A 20,133-nucleotide genomic window follows, 5' to 3' on the forward strand; every position below is an offset into this window, starting at 1 on the left:
ATATTAATGTAATAATCCTAGATAATCAACTTGTTTCTATTACTCTTAATGGTTTACTTGAATCTTATCAAGGCTTTGCAACTACTTTGCAATTAGTAACTATGGGAAACCAACTTAGCTATACTTTCAACCACCTTGTGTCTATCTTGTTACAAGAACAAAGTTGCCTCAACCACAATGCTACTTTGGCAATAGGATAGACCTTTTCCACCCACCATGGTGGAAAAGGCAAGCCTCAAGCAAGAAACAAGCATGCTAGTCCAAAACTAGTATTGATCAACTAATTAATGCCTAGTCTCTAATATCACCACTTACATTAATGGCTAATAAATACTTTGGGCCAAAATCTATCATAATGCACCACCTAGTACATATCAAGTACAACTTATCACAACTTTTGCCTTTGACACCCACTAAAATCTCAAGGTCCTAGGCCTATTATTGTGCCTTAACTATCTTGCATATCAAATGTGCACCTCACATTTGTTGTAGCTCAACTAAGAGTGACAAAAGTTCGAGGAGTGAGAGTGAGAGTGTGACGGCTCGAGAGAGAGAGAGCAGAGTGAAAGTACGATTCGATATGAGTGTATCAACAATGTGTTGGTACACAAAGAATAAAATGTATTTATAGTTAGAGCACCTAAGGGTTCATTCACATGTACAGCTAAATAATGTGCGTATACTGTACACCGAGGTTAAACCGGGCCTTTATCCCAACAACCTCCCACTTAAAGGTCCGAAGTGAACCTCTAACCAACTCCCACTAGTCGAATGCAATGCTCATGCTGAGCTTTGCTTAGACTTTTAGTGACTCACATCTACAGGGTTGTCCTGTGTTTTCATCTTGATCAATGTGATTTAACCATCTTCCAAAATCTATCTAATGAAGTACCCCAAAAGGCTTAGCTTCAACCATGTTAAATCTATCCAGTACCTTTTCAATGTACTTTTCTTGAGATAAAAACAGCAATTTCTGCATTCTATCTCTACGAATCCTCATGCCCAAAATATGCTCTGCATTCCCCAAATCTTTCATGGAGAAGGTTGATTTCAGCTGATTTTTTAGGGCATCCAAGCTAGTCTTTCTTTTCCCAGTTAGCAACATATCATCCACATATAAAACAACTATGATGGGGTTGCCATCTGTATTCTTTTTCATGTACAAGCAATGATCTACATGACCGCGTGTAAACTCATGAGAGAGCATAAAAGTGTCAAACTTTTTGTACCATTGCCGTGGTGCTTACTTCGGTCCATACAGGCCGCGTTTTAGTTTACACACCATCTGCTCTTTTCCAGGAACTACAAAGCCCTCGAGCTGTTTTATATAGATTTCCTCATCAATGTCACCATGCAAGAAAGTTGTTTTTGCATCCATTTAATACAGCTCTAAGTCCAATATAATAGTGAGAGCAAAAAGCACACGTAGAGTGGTCATCTTCACAACAGGTGAGAAAACCTCTTGGAAGTCAATCCCTTCCTTCTGTGCATACCCTTTAGCAACCAGTCTTGCCTTGTACTTGGGTTTCCCATTAACTGTCTTTACTTCGTACACCCATTTGTTTGGAAGTGGCTTCCTTCCCTTGGGCAATGACACAAGATCCCAAGTATCATTTGCATATAGAGATTTAATCTCTTCTTGCATAGCTAGCTCCCACTTACTGCTGAACTCACATGACCTAGCCTCTTCGTATGCAAGAGGCTCACCCTCATCTGTAAGCATCACAAAATGCAAGGAGGGGTCAAACCTATGCGGTTGCCTTCTTACGCATGTGGACCTACGTACCCAATGATCAACATTTTCAAGAATTGGGTCTACATCTGGAGGTATATTATTTTCAACATTTATTGGCTGTTGTAAGCCATTTTCAACATGTTGTTCATGCTGTACAGCATCTTCATTTTCATTACCAACACCTGCATTTCATAATCAACAAGTCTATCTTGCTGTCCTTGACCTCCTTGTGCTCTTATTTGTTGTCCATCATCATCTGGCTCAAAAATAACAAGCTGATCATCAGTTTCAACCTGTGGTACAGCACCATGAGTCTCATTTTCTAAAGTAATAGATGGCTGCAAACTCTGAAATTTCACATTTTTCATATCTTCATTAGAGGCTAAAGTACAATTTTGCCTCATTAAACACAACATTACGGTTGTGAATAATTTTCTTGGACTAAGGTAACCACACTCTATAGCCAAATTTATCCTCATCACCATAGCCCATGAAAATACCTTTGGTGGATTTTGGGTCAAGTTTGTTCCTCAACTCATCCCTAACATGCACAAAAGCATCACAGTCAAAAATGTGTAAATGGTCATATGAGGCTGATTTGCAAGACCAAACCTCCTCAAGGATGCCATTATTTAAGGAACTATTTGGAGAGCGGTTGCAAATGTGAACCACGGTTTTGAGTGCCTCTCCCCAAAATTCATGAGGGAGATTAGCAATGAACAACATGCACCGCACTCTTTCACATAAAAGTCCTATTATATCTTTCAGCCACCCCATTTGAAGAAGGGTTGTAAGGGGTTGTAAGCTCCCTCTTAATACCATGCAAGTCACAAAAGGACTTGAATTCAATTGATGTGAACTCACCCCCATTATCAATTCTCAAGCATTTCAGCTTACTACCTGTCTAAGTGGTCACAAATGCATGAAAAGTTTTAAAAACAGCAAACACTTCACTTTTCTTTTTCAATAGGTATACCCAAATCTTCTTGGAAGAGTCATTAATAAAGGAGACAAAATGTGTAGCACCACCCAACGATTTCACGGGCATACTACATACATCAAAATGCACTAAGTCCAAGACATTGGACTTACAAGAGACACCAAAGTAAAATGAATTTTTTATTTGCTTTCCAAACTGACACTCATTATAAAAGTCAAGTTTAGAGCCTTTTCCATCAACCCTCTTTAGAGAGGTAAGGACATCAAGTCCTTTTTGGCTCATATGGCCTAATCTCTTATGCCATAACTCCAAGTGGCTGCAAATTTCAGCAACTGCAAGAAACTTGCCATTCAAGGCTTTACAGTGCAAACAATACAAAGTGCCCTTCTTAGTTCCTTTTGCAATCAGCATGGAACCCTTTTTCACTTTCCATAAACCACCACCAAACAATGCGGTGTAGCCGTGCAAGTCAAGCCGACCAACAGATAGTAAACTCTTTTTAATGCCAGGCTCATATCTGACATCTTTCAACACAAGCTCTTGACCATTGTCTAAAGACAATGGTGTCTAAAGACAAGTGTACAGTGCCAATACCATCAATGCTACAAGCATGGTTATTTCCAAGATACACTTTTCATAATTGTCTGCATTAAACATAGCAAAACACTCCAAGCAAGGAGTTACATGAAAAGAGGCACCAGAGTCTACAATCCAAGTCTGAGTGACACCATCATCAACTAACAAAAGTGCATCAATCACATCAGCCTTGGTAATTTGCATATCCTCCATGTGACATACAAGGGCATCATAATCAACTACATATAATACATCAGCCTCTGTATCTGAAAGCTCCTCTATGACCACACTAGAGGCCACATTGTCCTTTTCTTTGCCTTTGGTTGCCTTAGATGCATTTGTCTTATCTTCCTTCTTCTTTTAATCTCCTGCATTCTTCTTTCTCTCTTGTTCCTTCTTGTAATACCTGCAATCAAGTTTCTTATGGCCCTTCCGACCACAGTGATAGTAAGCAATGTCACTCTTTTCCTTTCCTTTGCTCTTGCTCCTATTTCTCTGTCCTGCATTTGCATTTTTCTTTTCAATCGTGCCTCTTACCTTATAAGCTGGGTTGCTGCCTTTTCCACTAGACATACGTCTAATTTCTTCATTCAAGCTAGAACCCCTCACCCCATCATATGAGAGATTGGGGTTATTGCTGAGTGAAACCACCAAGGTCTCCCAAGCGTCAGGCAATGTCATGATCAAAAAGATCACCCTCAACTTATCATCAAAGTCCAAATTTGCATCTTTAATCCATGTAAATACACTCAAGTGCTCAACTGCAGGCTTTGACTCATCTAGTCGCATATTCACCAACTTGAGCATTAAATGCACCTAATTAACAGGTGTGGTGATCTCATAGGTAGTTTTCAGATTCTCACATATTGCATAGCCTGTATCTAAACCCTTAATGTCTGTCAAGATGTCATCAGTGACACCCATCTTTATGTAAGCCACAACTTTTTTATGTACTCTGGCCCAATGTGCATCAAGTATTAATACGGGTTTATCTTTCTGCAAAGCATCCTCACAATCCTTCAGGAACAAAATGCCCTACATACGATCTTTCCAAAGGTCAAAGCCATGACCATCAAATCGTTTGATTTCCATCAAACTCTTGATGTCTAAACTAAAAGAAGTTGCAACCATTTTATCACAAACACAAGAGTAACTACACTAAACTATAGAAGCACAAGCTGAACCAGCAAAATACACTCCTGTTCTTTCTCAACCAGGAATAAATCTCTAATGTTTGTACATGAACCAGTCACCACCACACGGGCAAAAATGCAGAAATTTACCAAATTATGCGTAAATCCCCAAAACTTCAAGTCCCAGCTGAGTAGAATTTTGCTAATACATGAAAAGCTCCTAATTTGTGGGATCCAATGTCAAGAGATTTTGCTCAAAGGAGAAAAATTCTGACTAATTTGGCAAAATCCCCAAATTAGTTGAGGTCACCACATGCAATGTCTGCAATTTCTGACTTGAAAATCACTGACAAGTATAAACAATGTCAAATCTGGGAGAAGCCCCAAATTTTCGGGCCAAACTTGCACAGATTTGTGACATGTGCCTCCAGCATGTGAACTCTTGCCAAGAATAAGTGGTAATTGAAAGATTTAAAGGAAAAAAATTTATTTTAAAGAAAAACCTAACATGGGGGGTCTGTTGACCGGTCAAGTGGGTCACGTGGCCTGTCTGCCGATGACCCGGTCATCGTTGCCTGTTGCCGCGTGCGATTGCTGTCTACCCCCCCCCCCTCGGTGCACCTACTGCCTCGTCACGCACAGTCCGTCAATTGTGCATTGCATTAATGCCCCACTAGACCCACCGTCAGTTGTTGGACCCCAACGACTGGTCCTGATCACGAGCAATCCGTATGTCCCGCTGGTCATGAACCAGTCTACCTGTGGCCTGTCAATGGTCCCCGCTGAACTTGCCCCACAAGCTGCCTCTTTGTCGCCTGGGTTGTTCGCCTACGACTGTAAGCTATGCGTCTCCTATCAGTTGTCGATCGGCTGCGCGTTGGTCTCGAGAAATGTGCAAAACCTTGGCTCTGATACTAGTTGTTGTAGCTCCGCTGAGAGTGACAGAAGTTCAAGGAGTGAGCATGAGAGTGTGACAGTTGGAGAGAGAGCAGAGTGAAAGTACGATTTGATATGAGTGTACCAACAATGTGTTGGTACAAAAAGAATAAAATGTGTTTATAGTTAGGGCACGTAAGGGTGCATTTACATGTACAGCTAAATAATGTGTATGTACTATACACAAAGGTTAAACCGGGCCTTTTTTCCAACAACATTTGCACATTTGATTAACAATTTAATCAAATGCTCAACAAAGCATCAAAATTCCATATCCCCATGAAAGAAATGCTTCCTATCCTTTGTTAGAATGTCAAAAACAGCCTATTATCGATGCCTCTGACATCTTTGATAGCCTATTACCACTCTTGAATGATGGTTCCATGGCAAATACTTCTCCCACTTCAATCCCACCACATGTAAGTCCATCACAGCAATCAAACCAGCCCCACTCTCAGCAGCAATAGCAGCCTCTCGTTCCATGAGCAGCCCACAACTACTCATGATTTGCAGCACACTAGGGCTGAGTTTCAGCAACCTAAAAGGGCCTTTCGCTAGCTAATTGACACACTTCACAACTACAAGTAGCCTCTTCCCTTGACTGTTCGCAAATGAGCCTCCGCTTATAGGGAAGAAGGTAATCTTCTTGCTTGTGCATTTGTGGCTACAATATGCAATAAAGAACCCTTATACTATAAAGATGCTTTTTCAAATTATCCATGGGTGGATGCAATGAAGGCAAAACTTGACTCCATCTATTAGAAGGAATATTCCATATAATGGATTCTTCATTTCGAATCATATTCTTGGCCACTCTTAGGTTTGGAAGCTATGTGACTTGTCTCCTGGCAAGTGTGCAATAGGCATCAACTGGGTATTCAAAATCAAAAGAAAGTCGAATGGTTCTATTGACGAATACACAGCCTAGCTAGTTGCCAAGGGCTAAGCCAAGCAACAAGAACTCAACTTTGAGGAGACCTTTCCCCCTACCTCTTGCATCACCATTATCAAGAGTATTATTGCTCTTGTTGCCCATTTTCATTGGGAGGTGCATCAACTCAACATCAAGGTGGCATTCCTCCATAAGTATCTCATTGAAGAGGTATATGTTTTCATAGCATCTACAATTCGAGCTTAAAGACTCTAAACACAAAGTTTGTCATCTCAAGAAGGCTTGGTATGATTTAAAGCAAGTTCCACAAGGTCGGTACATCTGCATCCACTCTCATCTATTGCATCTTGGTTTCCACAATAGCCCTACATAGACTACTCTTTAAATATGAACTCAAGGATCTGATTTTATCATTCTTGTCCTTTATGTGGATGGCATGCTTGTCACTAGGATCAAAGGTGGTCCAATTGCAGCATTTAAGGCTGATTCATCACATACCTTTGTCATGACAGATATCGGTCTTCTTCACTTTACTTGCACATCCAATTGGCTACCATTGAGAGGGGCATTATCATGACACAATCCAACTGTATTGGGCACATTCTTCAACACTTTTAATTCAAGAACTACGAGCCCATTGTCTACTCCCAGCCTAGTTTCAAATTCACTTTTAATGATGGTAGCAGATTTTTGCTACTACTTAATATCAACAAGCTATTGGATGCTTGATCTATCTATATCACACTAGACTAGATCTTCAGTTTGCTATCTCCTAGTTGAGCAAGTTCATGCACAGCCCTTCAATACTTCATTGGCACACAATCAAGTGTGTCTTTTGATATCTTAAAGTCACCCAAGATCTCGGACAAGGCTCATTCTTCACTTTCTTTTCATGGACATTCAAATAGTGATTGGGCAACTGCTTCTTCTTAGGTACATGACTTGTTTATTGATTCAGGAAGAAACAAACTACCATTGCTACTTCCAATTGTAAGGCTAAGTATAGAGCACCATTCACAACCACAGTGGAGTATATTTGGCTCCACAAACTACTTGCAAATGTCCATGTGTACCAAACACCTTAGACACTTACCTACGCAAACAACCAATGTGCTATAGTTTCATGGAATATATTGTTTCATACCCACACAAAACATATTGAAGTTCATTACCATTATGCATGTAAGCAGATGTCAACTAGTTTTACACTTACCATGTTTCTCCATTGTTCCGATGTGAACACTTCCTTATCCACGAACACGTTTTTCCTTCTAATTGGAAAAGGGTTTTTCCCCATGAGGACACCCAGCTCGATGTGATACTATAATACCTTAGGGATTGTACTTTCATTTTACTCATTCTTACATAAGTAGATATGACATTCTAGCACTCTCTCCACTTGTTCACAATTCACTGTGTGTGCGTGCGTATGTGTACATGGAGCTAAGCAATGATCGTGTCAAAGCTACCCTCTCCACTGCCATTCAGCTCATGAGCTACCACCCCCATTGTCGCTAGTGAGCTGAGATTCAAATGATCTTGTATATGCTAGGCATAAAGAGAAATTCGCATTCAGTTTTAGCCATTGCATGTGTTGGTTTTATGGTTAAATATCATATGAATCAATATAGTGTATGTGATTGTAGTGATGGGAATGCTCTCATACTCAAAAACACATTATATTATAGTCTATATCAACTTGATTTTTGTATGAGAAGAAAGCATCATATGATGCATTGCAGGTTGATGCTATCGAGCTAAAAATGCATTACAAACTAATTAGCTCTTTAAAATAGCCCCAAAACATGTAAATGACCAAAAGTTTCATTAACCGATGCGCAATCCTAGAGAGTTATTGTGTCTCATAAGCAATGCCCTAACTTGGGAGAATCCTTCTACATCTATAAATGGATAGGCTGCCCACCATTCAGCCCATCCTTATTTTGCAACTTACATCAATCTACACATGCTCCATTGTTGTTGGCACCCTGTTTCCAGCCTTCTGCCCTAACCTATCTGCTATCCAACCATCATCAACTACAGCTACAATTATTCCAGCCCCTAGTGCTTGTTTTTCAGCTATCACCTTGCTATCAAGAGGTACCAAACTGCTGCATTCATTGCCACCTCATCATCATCAACACAACTGACATCGGTTCTAATTTTTTCTCCAATTCAACTTGCGTTATTATTTCATTAAGATTACTTTTCAAAATATAAAGGAAACATTGGACTTGAGTTGGTTCTCCTTTGGTCTTGTCAGACTTGCACACCCTTGAATCAATGGTTGTTAAGGGTAGCTCTCCAATGGCATCTCCCTATTGTTCCACTGATGATTTCACGGTTCTACCTTACCTGTAGTGCCACGATGAAATCTTAGTTTGTGCAAAAGTGCTTGTGGTATGTTGCTATAGGAGCTATCATGTGTCCCCAGATGCCAAATTCTATTCTTCCAAATTAGGACCATGACAACTACCAAAAAGCAATTCTTACTTGGGAGTCAGTCTTAGAAGGATAATGCCCTTGCTTATTCTGCCTCCTCAAATGCATATCTAAAGAGGTCCTTCTAGTAGCTACCCCCTACAGGAGAGCTTCAAGAGTGTGTGAGAAGTTACAGATGTTGTATGAGACTATCACAACCATATGAGCTATGACACCCTATGGTCAACCCAAGACTATGAAGTTCAAGCCTAAGGACATTGTCCGGTCTTTTCTACTTCGGGTTCCGTCGATGCATGATCAACTTTGACACATGCACTCCACCCTTCCAAAGGCTCATCTTGTGGGGATTGTGCTCTACAAGCTCCCTCAAGAGTTAGATGGAATCACAATGCTTTACATGCTTAGACATCATCACCATCTTTGATATGGTGGTCACAAACAAGCTTTTGTAGCTTCAGAGAGGGGTGATAGAAAGAAGACAAAGGCCTAATGTTATCCCTATAGTAAGATCTCCGCAAGCATTGCAAGGATCTAGCATCACTATGAAAGAAGGAGAAGAAGAAGAAGCAAGATATAGACTCCTCCGATTAGTCGTCGTCTTCATCCGACTCTAACTCCGATTCAAACCCTACTGCAAAGGAGAAGAGAGAGGTGCAACATGACTCATCTTCTATAGTAAGGGGAAGGCCATACGGAGCCCTTCCTCTGCTACCTTCTTTTTAGTGTTGGTGATGTTGTTATCCCTCATGACTCTCCAATACTAGAGAGGAAGCGTGAGAGGGTGGTAACAATCGGGCAATTGAGCCTCATCCGTACTTTGCATACAAGTGCAAAGGACCTAGATGGGGATTGTTGAGCTAAAAAATATTTTGCCTTCATTAAACAGCCCAAAAACTCAAATTTATTGATGAATTTTAATGTTTTCTTCAAAACACGAACAATTCTAGAGAGTTTCAGTGTCCCACATGCAAATACTAATTTGGGATACCCCAAACTTTTTATAAATAGATAGGCTGCCCTCCCACTCGATCAATCTCGTTTTTGTAGATTGCAGGTGCTAGAGCTTCACTACCCACACCCTGTTCAAAGAGGACATCTCAATTGAAGTTGCTCTACATTGTCTACCATCATCTGGCATCTATTTGCTCCTAACTACCAAACATATGTGGCTGCATTTACCAATTTTTTATCCTCTACCTATCTGTCCTCACTAATCCAATTGTCCACACCTCCATTTTCTGTCACCAAACACCTATGGAGGCTGCTTTGCTGCATTTTGAGATCCATCGGAGTACAATGCTCTCTCCAACTCATACTCTTTGTTCCAGTCCTCCAGACACGAGAATTTGGGGGGTCAATATTCACTATATAGAGTGTTTTCTGCATAAGCATTCTACTCTATTCAAATTCATTTAGTTTCTATTCAGACTTCATTGGAGACATCACCAATGAGGAGCTACAACTGATCTTGGCTCAAAGAGCCAAGAAATCAAAACAGTTACATCAACAAGCCTTCAAACAAAAGATGCATGAAGAAGGTTGCAAGGCCATCGAACATCCATTAGGGATGAGCCCTCCTCTTGGAGAGAGATTTGGAATACATTCCCCCTTTTCAGCCTATCTCTAATACTTCAATGCAAGTACACAAGTCTCTACTTTTGTTCCTTCTCTCTCTTTTTCTTCACTGCCTTTGCAACATTTTGGTAAAGAACAAGTTGAAGCAAGAGTGCCATATGCTGATCATGGCAAATCCCCCATTGACGACCCACTCATGTATGTGAATACAAGACAGGGTGATTATAAAAAGAAGTTTGGTAACTCTTCTTCTTCCCTTCCTTCTTTTCATTATGCTTCTAATAGTCAGAATGAGTTTAGTATAGCATCTTCTTTGCGTACAGCATCTTCGCCATCATTTCAATTTCATTCACGTAATTAAATCCAACTTAATGTAACACACCAAATTTCAAACCCACCCATCCCACCGCTTCTTCCGTTGCATCACTATTACCCTTCACACCATTCACTTTTGCATATCAATCACCGCATGGTTTTGTGCATACCACAACAAGGGGGGCCTATCAAACATAGGCACAACCATTAGCGAGTGGTGCTCGTGAACCATTAGGAGAGGCTCAACCTCCAACCTATACACCTTTGGATTAAACTCAGCATGGGTCCCTTACCCCTTCCTAATTACCAAGGTGTAGATCAGCTAATACCACAGTTTGTGTTGGGATGTAAAGGTCCTTTATTTACCTCCGTGTATTGTACACGTGTATTATTATATTGCACATGTGAATGCACCCTTACGTGCCCTAAGTATAAATACATTTTATTATTTGTGTACCAACACATTGTTGGTAGACCCAAATCATATCGTACTCTCTCTCTCTATCACTCTCACTCACCTGCACACCTTTCCTACTGCAACGCACTCAACTGGTATCAGAGCACAAGTTGTGCACGCTTCTCGAGATCAAACCGACTAGTGGCACGGACTACTCGACAAGTCAGGTGTGACCTAGCCGGACCAACGACACGGCTGTAGACTGACAGGTGATAGGCGCAACTGACAAGCGATACGCAAGCAGCCAACAAATAGGTCGTGAAGAAGACCAGTGCGGATAGTCGAAGCAGAAGATTGCTTGCGACGACCAGGCAATAGGGACCAGCGTGTAGGCGTGCATGGCGGGTCATCGCGACTAGGCAACGAGGAGGCACACGCGGCAGATGGGCAAGCAAGGTGACACGAGCTGAATGGGCCGACCGTAGGCGCAGGTGACGGGCCGCCATCATCAGATGTGACGGCGGATCACCCCCCCCCCCCCCCAAAATTTTTTTAATCAACAATTCTTACAATCTCTCTTATCCCCTCGCTCTGACAAGGGTTCACGCGTGGAAGCACAATTTTCAAATCTGTGCAAGTCTGCTTCGGGAAATTTGGGGCTTTTCCCAGATTTGAAGTTGCTTATGCTTAACAATGACATTTTGTCAAAAATTGCAGACATTGTGCATGTTGACCTCAATTAAATTGGGGATTTTGCCAAATTTGTTAGAATTATTCTCATTCAAGTAAAATTTCTTGATATTGGACTCCGGAAAATTTGGGGCTTTTCATGTATTGATGAAATTTTGCTCAGATTGGTCAAATTGCCTGACATTTACACACTGTTGGACCTGGAAATTTGAGATTTTGTGGAGATTTTGGTAAATTTCTGCAGTATTTTCCTGTGTGGTGGCTGGTTTATGTAAAAACAACAAAGGTTTATTTCTGGTTGGGCAAGAACAGCAGTGTATTTGCCGGTTCAACTTGTGCTCTTGTAGATTAGTGCATTTGCACTTGTGTTTATGATAAAAATGCATGCAACTTCTTCCAGTTCTGACATTAAGAGTTTGATAGAAATCAAACAGTTTAATGGCTAGGGTTTTGACCCTTTGGAAAGACTGTATGCAAGGCATATTGTTCTTAAAGGATTGTGAGGATGCTTTGCAAGAAGATAAACTTGCACAAATGTCTGATGCATATTGGGCCAGAGTCAACAAAAAGGTTGTGGCTTATATAAAGACGGGTGTCTCTAATGACATTTTGACAAACATTAAGGGCTTAGATACCGGTCATGCAATATGGAAGAAGTTAAAAACTACTTATAAGATCACCACACATGTTAATCAGGTGCATTTAATGCGCAAGTTGGTGAATATGTGAATGGATGAGTTCAAGCCTGCAGCTGACCACTTGATATATTTACTGGCATTTTAAATCAGCTTAAGGATGCTAATTTGGATTTTGATGATAAGTTGAGGGCGATCTTTTTGATCACGACACTGCCTGATTCCTGGGAGACCTTGGTGGTTTCTCTCAGTAATAACCTCAATCTCTCATATGATGGTGTGAGGGGTTCAATCTTGAATGAAGAAATTAGACATAAGTCTAGTGGAGAAGGCAACAACTCAACTTACAATGTTAGAGGCAGGGCTGAAAAGAAAAATGCAAATGCTCGACAGAGAAGCAGAAGCAAGAGCAAAGGAAAGGAAAAGAGTGATGTTACTTGCTATCAGTGTGATCGGAAGGGCCACAAGAAACCTGATTGCAGGTACTACAAGAAGGAACAAGAGAGAAAGAAGAATGCAGGACACAAAAAGAAGAAAGAGGATAAGATAGATGTATTTGAGGCAACCAAAGGCAAGGAAAAGGCCAATGTGGCCTCCAGTGTAGTCATAGAGGAGCTCTCGGATGCAGAGACTGATGTATTATGTACACTAGATTATGATGCCCTTGTATGTCACATGCACGATATGCAAATTACCAAGGCTGATGTGATTGATGCACTTTTGTCAGTTGATGATGATGTCACTCGGACTTGGATTATAGACTCTGATGTCTCTTTCCATGTAACTCATTGCTTGGAGTGTTTTGCTATGTTCAATACAGGCATTTATGAAAAAGTATATCTTTGGAAATAACCATGCTTGTAGCATTGATGGGATAGGCACTATACACTTGTCTTTGGATAATGGGCAAGAGCTTGTGTTGAAAGATGTCAGATATATGCCTAGCATCAAGAAGAGTTTACTATCTATTGGACAACTTGACTTGCATGGTTACACTATACTGTTTGATGGTGGTTTGTGGAAATTGAAAAAGGGTTCCATTCTGATTGCAAAAGGAACCAAGAAGGGCACTTTGTATTGACTGCACTGTAAAGCTTTGAATGGCAAGTTTCTTGCAGTTGCTGAAATTGGCTATCATTTGGAGTTGTGGCACAAGAGATTAGGCCATATGAGCCAGAAAGGACTTGATGTCCTAACCTCTTTGAAGAGGGTTGATGGAAAACGCTTTAAACTTGATTTTTGTAATGACTCTCAATTTGGAAAGAAAATGAAAAATTCATTTTACTCTAGTGTCTCCCATAAGTCAAATGTCTTGGACTTAGTGCATCAGGTCTTCTCACCTGTTGTGAAGATGACCACTTTACGTGTGCTTTTTGCTCTCACTACTGTATTGGATTTAGAGTTGTACCAAATGGATGTGAAAACAGCTTTTCTGCACAGTGACATTGATAAGGAGATCTGCAAGAAACAATCCGAGGGCTCGAGTCTGGGGGCAGCCAAGCTCCTCCAACAACCTCCGAAGCCACACAATCTCACATGTGGTAGAAGACGCAGCCCGATACTCTGCCTCAGTCGAAGATAGGGCTACTGTGGACTACTTCTTGCTACTCCAAGAGATAGCACCAATACCCAAAGTAAAACAATAACCTGTAGTAGACCGCCATTGATCCACATCACTAGCCCAATCTGAATCACTCCAACATACAAGAACAAGATCAGAAGCACCTAACGTGCTGGATAAAAAATCCTTAAGTCGGAGGTCCCCCTCAGATACCGTAATATCCTCTAAGCAGCCAGCCAATGCTCCTAATGAGGTGCATTCATGAACCTAGCCAAAAGGCCTACATCAAAACATAGATCAACCCATGTGTTGGGGAGCCAAATCAAGGATCCAATCAGCTGACGGTACGTAGCATCCGTCAAAGGAGAATCTGAGTGAAAAGTGGCCTTCCACTTTGGATCCATAGGAGTAGAAATGGACCGACAATCCTCCATCTCAAACGTCACCAAGAGCTCCTATACATATCTCTACTAAGAGATGAAAATCCCCCTCTAAGACTAATAAATCTCATGGCCCAAAAAGAAATGGAGAAGTCCGTCATCTCGAACTTCTGATGTAGGGCTACCTTCGTCCCTTCAACCTTTTGGGTATGATCACCTACAGCAATCAAGTCATCAACATACAAAACAAACAACACACAACCACCCTCAGAAGTATGCACATAAAGCTACAGATCAGCCCTAGAGCGCCGATATCCCAACTTGGCCTGGAGAAATGAATCAATCTTCTCGTTCCAAGCACGCAGAGCCTGCTTCAGGCCATACAAGGCCTTCTTCAACCTATAAACCTTCCCATCTCAGGAACCAAATCCAAGAGGTTGTTGTACATAGATCTCCTCCTTCAAATCACCATTCAAGAAGGCTGACTTCACATCCAACTGAAAAACAAGCCATCTCCTATGACCAGCCAAGGCAAGAACAGCACGAATAGTCGCCATGAGAGCTGTAGGGACAAAAGTATCATGGAAGTCAACACCTGGGTGCTATCCAAAACCTTTAGCAACAAGGCGAGCCTTATGCTTGTCCAAAGAGCCATCATTATGATACTTGGTCTTGAAGACCCATTTGACACCAATTACCTTCTTATGAGAGGGACAAGACACAAGGAACCAAGTGCCATTCCGCTCAATAGCCTCCAACTCGACTTCCATCGCCTTCCACCAATGATCAAACTGTAAAGCCTCATTCACTGATGTAAGCTCTCTATCCTGCATAACATGGTACATCAAATTGTAGTTAGAGCAAACAAGCTCCGTAGAATGTGCCTGGTGCCTCCGTGACCTCCGCGGTCCATCTTGCGGTCCCCACTCCTCAAGGACCCCCTCGATCCCCGAATCTCAGAGTGTGTCATGGGCCCAACGAGGAGGAGGCCGGATCTCTCCTCGACGCTCTCCACCTACTGAAGACTCGAGTACATCCACCAACAGGATCTCCATTGGGTAGCCGGTGGAAGAAAAGACTCAGAATCTGAATAAGAATCTCCATCAAGAGGCTCTGGCTCCAAAGGAACTAGCTCAAGAGCCCAACTCTCCCCTGGATCTCCAAGTACGGGGTGCTCCTCACCCCCCGCTGTGGCCGGAACTTCCACAAACTGCACATCTCAGCTTGTATAGACATCTCGCTTCACGGAATCATACAAGCGATAACCTTGGGAATCTATAGCTAGCAAGTACCTGTCAATGGAAAGCCGCCTCAAATTTGTCACGCTGCGTCTTCGGGATGTGCATATAGGCGTCACACCCAAAGAACCTGAAATAAGAGTCCATGCTTAGTCCCAAATTAAGCCTCAAAAGGTGTCATCCTATCAATGGCCAAAGTGGGGGATCAATTTAGGATATGGACTGCCGTAGCCACTACCTCGGCCCACAGAAACTGAGGTGTCTGTCGGTGCTCCATCATGGTGCGTTCCATCTCGATCACACTTCGGTTCTTCTGCTCCAAAATGCCATTCTCTTGAGTGTTGGTATTAGCAAACTCCTGGTGAATGCCTCTATCTACACAAAAATGAGTAAAACTCATTAGAAACAAATTCACCACCCTTGTCAGATCGCAAGGTCTTCAATCTCCGGCCCAATCGGTTCTCCTCGAAGAGAAGCCAATCTTTGAAGTGGAAGAAAGCCACCGACTTTAGCGCCAAGAAGTAGGCCCACGCCCACGTCATCCTGTTGTAGTCATCTACAATCAACATGAAGTACGAGCTCCCCTTCAAGGATTCATTCCTCATCGGGCCACAAAGATCCGTAGATACACGCTCCATGGGTGAAGTAGACCGCCTCGAAGCTTTATTGGGAAGCACATCCCTATGCTGCTCCCCACGAATGTAGGAGAGGCATGGCTGCTGGCTCACCACTATGTTCGGCAAACCTCGAACAAGCAATCCTCACGACGCCTTCCGAAGATACTCGTAGTTCAGGTGGCCAAACTGAGCATGCCATAGCTCTGAGAGGTAAGAACATAGTGACAGGAAACGGTCGGAACAGCCCCCTAGCACGTGGAATCGCTGTCCCCGGCACGAAGCCATCATGGGACACGTTCCGAATTGGTGGAACGTTCCCTATCCCGTTTCAGACAGGGAACGCGTTCCCTGCTGCGTTCCCTGTCTGAAACGGGACAGAGAACGCCACATGGCATCACTTACCTTCGGCCAGACGCTGCTCCCACCCAGATCATCTGCGACTGCGCATTTCACCCGGATCATCTATGTGTTGCTCCCGCTCAAAATCGTCTGTCACCGGCGACTCTGCCGTTGTTCCTGCCCCCGTGACTAGTCCGCAATGCCCCCCGTTCCTTACTGCATTGCGCCAGTCCCAGCCGCCAACGGCCTGTTCCCCGTCTCCTCCCACCTCCAACCTCTAGGCTCTTTTCTTTCTTCTTCTTTCTCTTCCTTCTCCTCTTTCTTCTTCCTTCTCTTCACTTCTTCCTTCTCTTCTTCCTTCTTCCTTGGATATTCTCCCTTCTCTTCCTTCTTCTCCTCTTCTCTTGAGTCTTTCTTCTCCAAGCTCCAAGTTCTCCATTCTTCTCCTCTTCTCTTATTCTTCTCCCTTCTCTCCTTTTTCCTTCTCTCTTGACTCTTGAGTGAGTCTTGACTCTTGAGCCTTCTCCCTTCTCTCGAGCCTTCAATTTTCAGCTTGAAATGGCTTCATCTTGAGCCTTCAATTTTTCCTTCTCTCGACTCTTGAGCCTTCAATTTTCAGCCTGAAATGGCTTCATCTTCCCGCCCTGCTCATCGGGTTGGCGGTCGAGGAAGAAGGTCCAATGATTAGTCATGGTGGAAAGAAGTAAATGCTGACCGCCCATTGAGTGGTGGAGCTTGCAAGCTTTGCCCATACAAGTGAACTGGTGGAGCAAACAAGGTAATCCATTAAGCCGAGCATTTGTATTTCGAATTTTTAATTGATTTTAATTTTTCAATGTTACTTAAATATTAGAATATGGAATACCAATTGCCACTTGTTCCATTTTAATATTTATGCATAAGCCTGAAATGGCTTCATCTTCCCGCCCTGCTCATCGGGTTGGCGGTCGAGGAAGAAGGTCCAATGATTAGTCATGGTGGAAAGAAGTAAATGCTGACCGCCCATTGAGTGGTGGAGCTTGCAAGCTTTGCCCATACAAGTGAACTGGTGGAGCAAACAAGGTAATCCATTAAGCCGAGCATTTGTATTTCGAATTTTTAATTGATTTTAATTTTTCAATGTTACTTAAATATTAGAATATGGAATACCAATTGCCACTTGTTCCATTTTAATATTTATGCATAATCAGATCCGAGCTTATCTCCTACATGAGCCAAATTCAAAGATATAGTTTTGTCTTAATGTGACCTTGGAGAAGCAAAGGAAGCTTCATGACCGTGTAGCAGGTCAACAAGCTTATCTTGCATCTAGACCACGACGTGTTGCAGTCAACCTTGCAACTTTTGTGACACCATCCCCATCAGATGTATCTAGAGCAGGGTCAATATCAGAAAGTGCTACCTCCACACCTACTGTAGGCATTGCATCGGCCATGGCATCAACAGCGCCACATGTTGCACGTAGACAAAGCACACTTGATGCTAGTTGGGATCCCAAGAAGAAGAAAGAGGTGGATACATCAGTGGCATGCTTTTTTTTATCATGACCACATTCAATTTCATGCAGCCAGGTCAGAGTATTTTAAATTGATGTGCAAGAAGATTGGTGAGTATGGCCATTCATATGTACCTCCATCATCAGAGACCTTACGCACCACTGTGCTCGACAAGGAAAAACGCCTTGTTGAGCAAGCAGCAGTGACTAGAAAGAGCATGTGGGCTAAAAATGGAGTTTCCTTGATTGCTGATGGTTGGAGTGATACACGCAAGCGATCCATTCATGGTATGGTTGCTTATTCTCGTGGGGAAATGTATTTCATATCTTCACATGATGCATCAAGGACAGGAAAGTCAGCAGATGTACTTACAGCAGAGTGGGTTACAAGTGTTGAGCTTATTGGCCTAGAGCATGTTGTGGGATTTGTTGCAGATGGAGAGCCTGCAAATAGGGCAGCAGGTGCTATTATCCAGGGATATTATCTGCATATCACAGTTTCATATTATATGGCTCATTGCTTGAACAACCTACTAAAGTATATCGGTAACCTGTCATGGATTGCACCTGTCATAGAGCAAGAAGCTCAAAAGGTTAGCTTTGTTTTGAATCACTAGTTTCTTCGCCATCACTTCTCTTTGCGGTTGAAGAATACACTTTTAAAATACTCTGATACCAGATTTGCCTTTAACTTCTTAATGCTAGGCAGAAATTGTAGTGATGAGTTAGGCACAAAGATCGAGACAGTCAGTCTTTACGCGCAACGAGAGACAGAGAGAGTAAGAAAGAGCAAAGCAGAGAGTGTGCACGTTTGTAGGTACAATGACGAGTGTGTACCTTTAGGTTTTTAGATAAATATATATGTGTAAGTACAAGTGCCAAGGGTGTGTTCACACTCGAGCACATTTAAAGGCACAAGGCCTTTATTCCCAACAACCTCCCACCTAAAGGCAATGTGCCTTAAGAGGAGAAAAGAATCAGCTAAGTCTGGTATGTACAAAGCTGAAATGCATATATCTATCCAACTCCCATCATCTGTCGGCAATGAGCCAACCACTCTGCTGAAAGACCCTTCGTAAGAAGGTCTGCAGGATTATCATATGTATACTTTGACAAGCTCAATGCTCTTGCTGTCAAGAACATCTCTAATGAAGTGGCACTTCACCTGTATGTGCTTTGTCTTTGCATGAAAGACAGGATTCCATGCTAGCATGATAGCACTCTGACTATCACAATGGAGAACAAATAACTCTATGATGCCAAGTTCTCCCACCAGACATGAAAGCTATAAAGCCTCCTTGCATGCCTCAGTGGTAGCTACATACTCTGCTTCTGTAGTAGACAATGCAACACACTTTTGTAGCATGGAGATCCAAGAGACTGTTCCTCCTGTGAAAGTAAACACATACCCAGAAGTGAACTTTCTGCAGTCTGCATGACCAGCATAGTCTGCATCCGTAAAGCCAACAGCGGATGCCTTCTGCTTCCCAAAGCAAATGCACAACTCCTTTGTGCCTTTGAGGTATCTCATAATACCTTTCACTGCATCCCAATGCTTCTTGCTAGGGGTTGCCATGTATCTGCTAACCACTCCCACTACAAAGACAATGTCACGACGTGTAGCAACCCTAGCATACATCAAATTTCCAACAACTGAAGCATATGGTATCTTGGTCATTTCTGCCTTCTCATCATCAGATGTAAGGGTGTCCTCTGCACTGAATTTCACATATGGAGGCAATGGAACCCCAATCGTTTCCCCCCCTCCATATTGAAACGCTCCAAAACCTTGAAGATATACTCTTGCTGAGATAGATATAGTAAGCCTTTTGATCTATCTCTGAGTATTCGCATGCCAAGAATGTGATTTGCATCACCAAGATCTTTCATGTCAAAGCTGCCATGAAGACTTTGCTTCAGTGAATCCAAGGCATGAGTATCCCTGCCAGCTCAGCATGTCATCAACATACAAAACCAAGATAATCAGACTGCCATTACTGCCTTCTTGGTGTACAAGCAGTGATCCACTTGACTTCTAATATGAAAGCCTCGAGACTGCATAAATGTATCAAACTTATAATACCATTCTCTTGGTGTTTGTTTCAGCCCATACAAACTTCTTTTGAGTTTACATACCATCTTTTCTTTCCCTTGTTCAACAAACCCTTCAGGCTGCTGTATATATATGTCTTCAAACAGATCACCATGTAAAAATGCAGTCTTTACATCCATCTGTA

The 20,133-nt window shown here is 42.3% G+C and overlaps 1 protein-coding gene across 2 annotated transcripts in view; it reads right to left on the minus strand.

Annotated features, from left to right (window-relative positions):
• Positions 1–20,133, minus strand: part of LOC148015111 (GroES-like zinc-binding alcohol dehydrogenase family protein) — a 65,161-nt gene that overhangs the window by 17,101 nt on the left and 27,927 nt on the right. The gene's annotated exons all lie outside the window — the stretch shown is intronic.

Source organism: Lygodium microphyllum, chromosome 24 (genome assembly GCF_053477565.2).
Source record: "Lygodium microphyllum isolate KBCC chromosome 24, Lygodium_microphyllum_v1.1.10, whole genome shotgun sequence".
NCBI classification, from domain to species: Eukaryota; Viridiplantae; Streptophyta; class Polypodiopsida; order Schizaeales; family Lygodiaceae; genus Lygodium; species Lygodium microphyllum.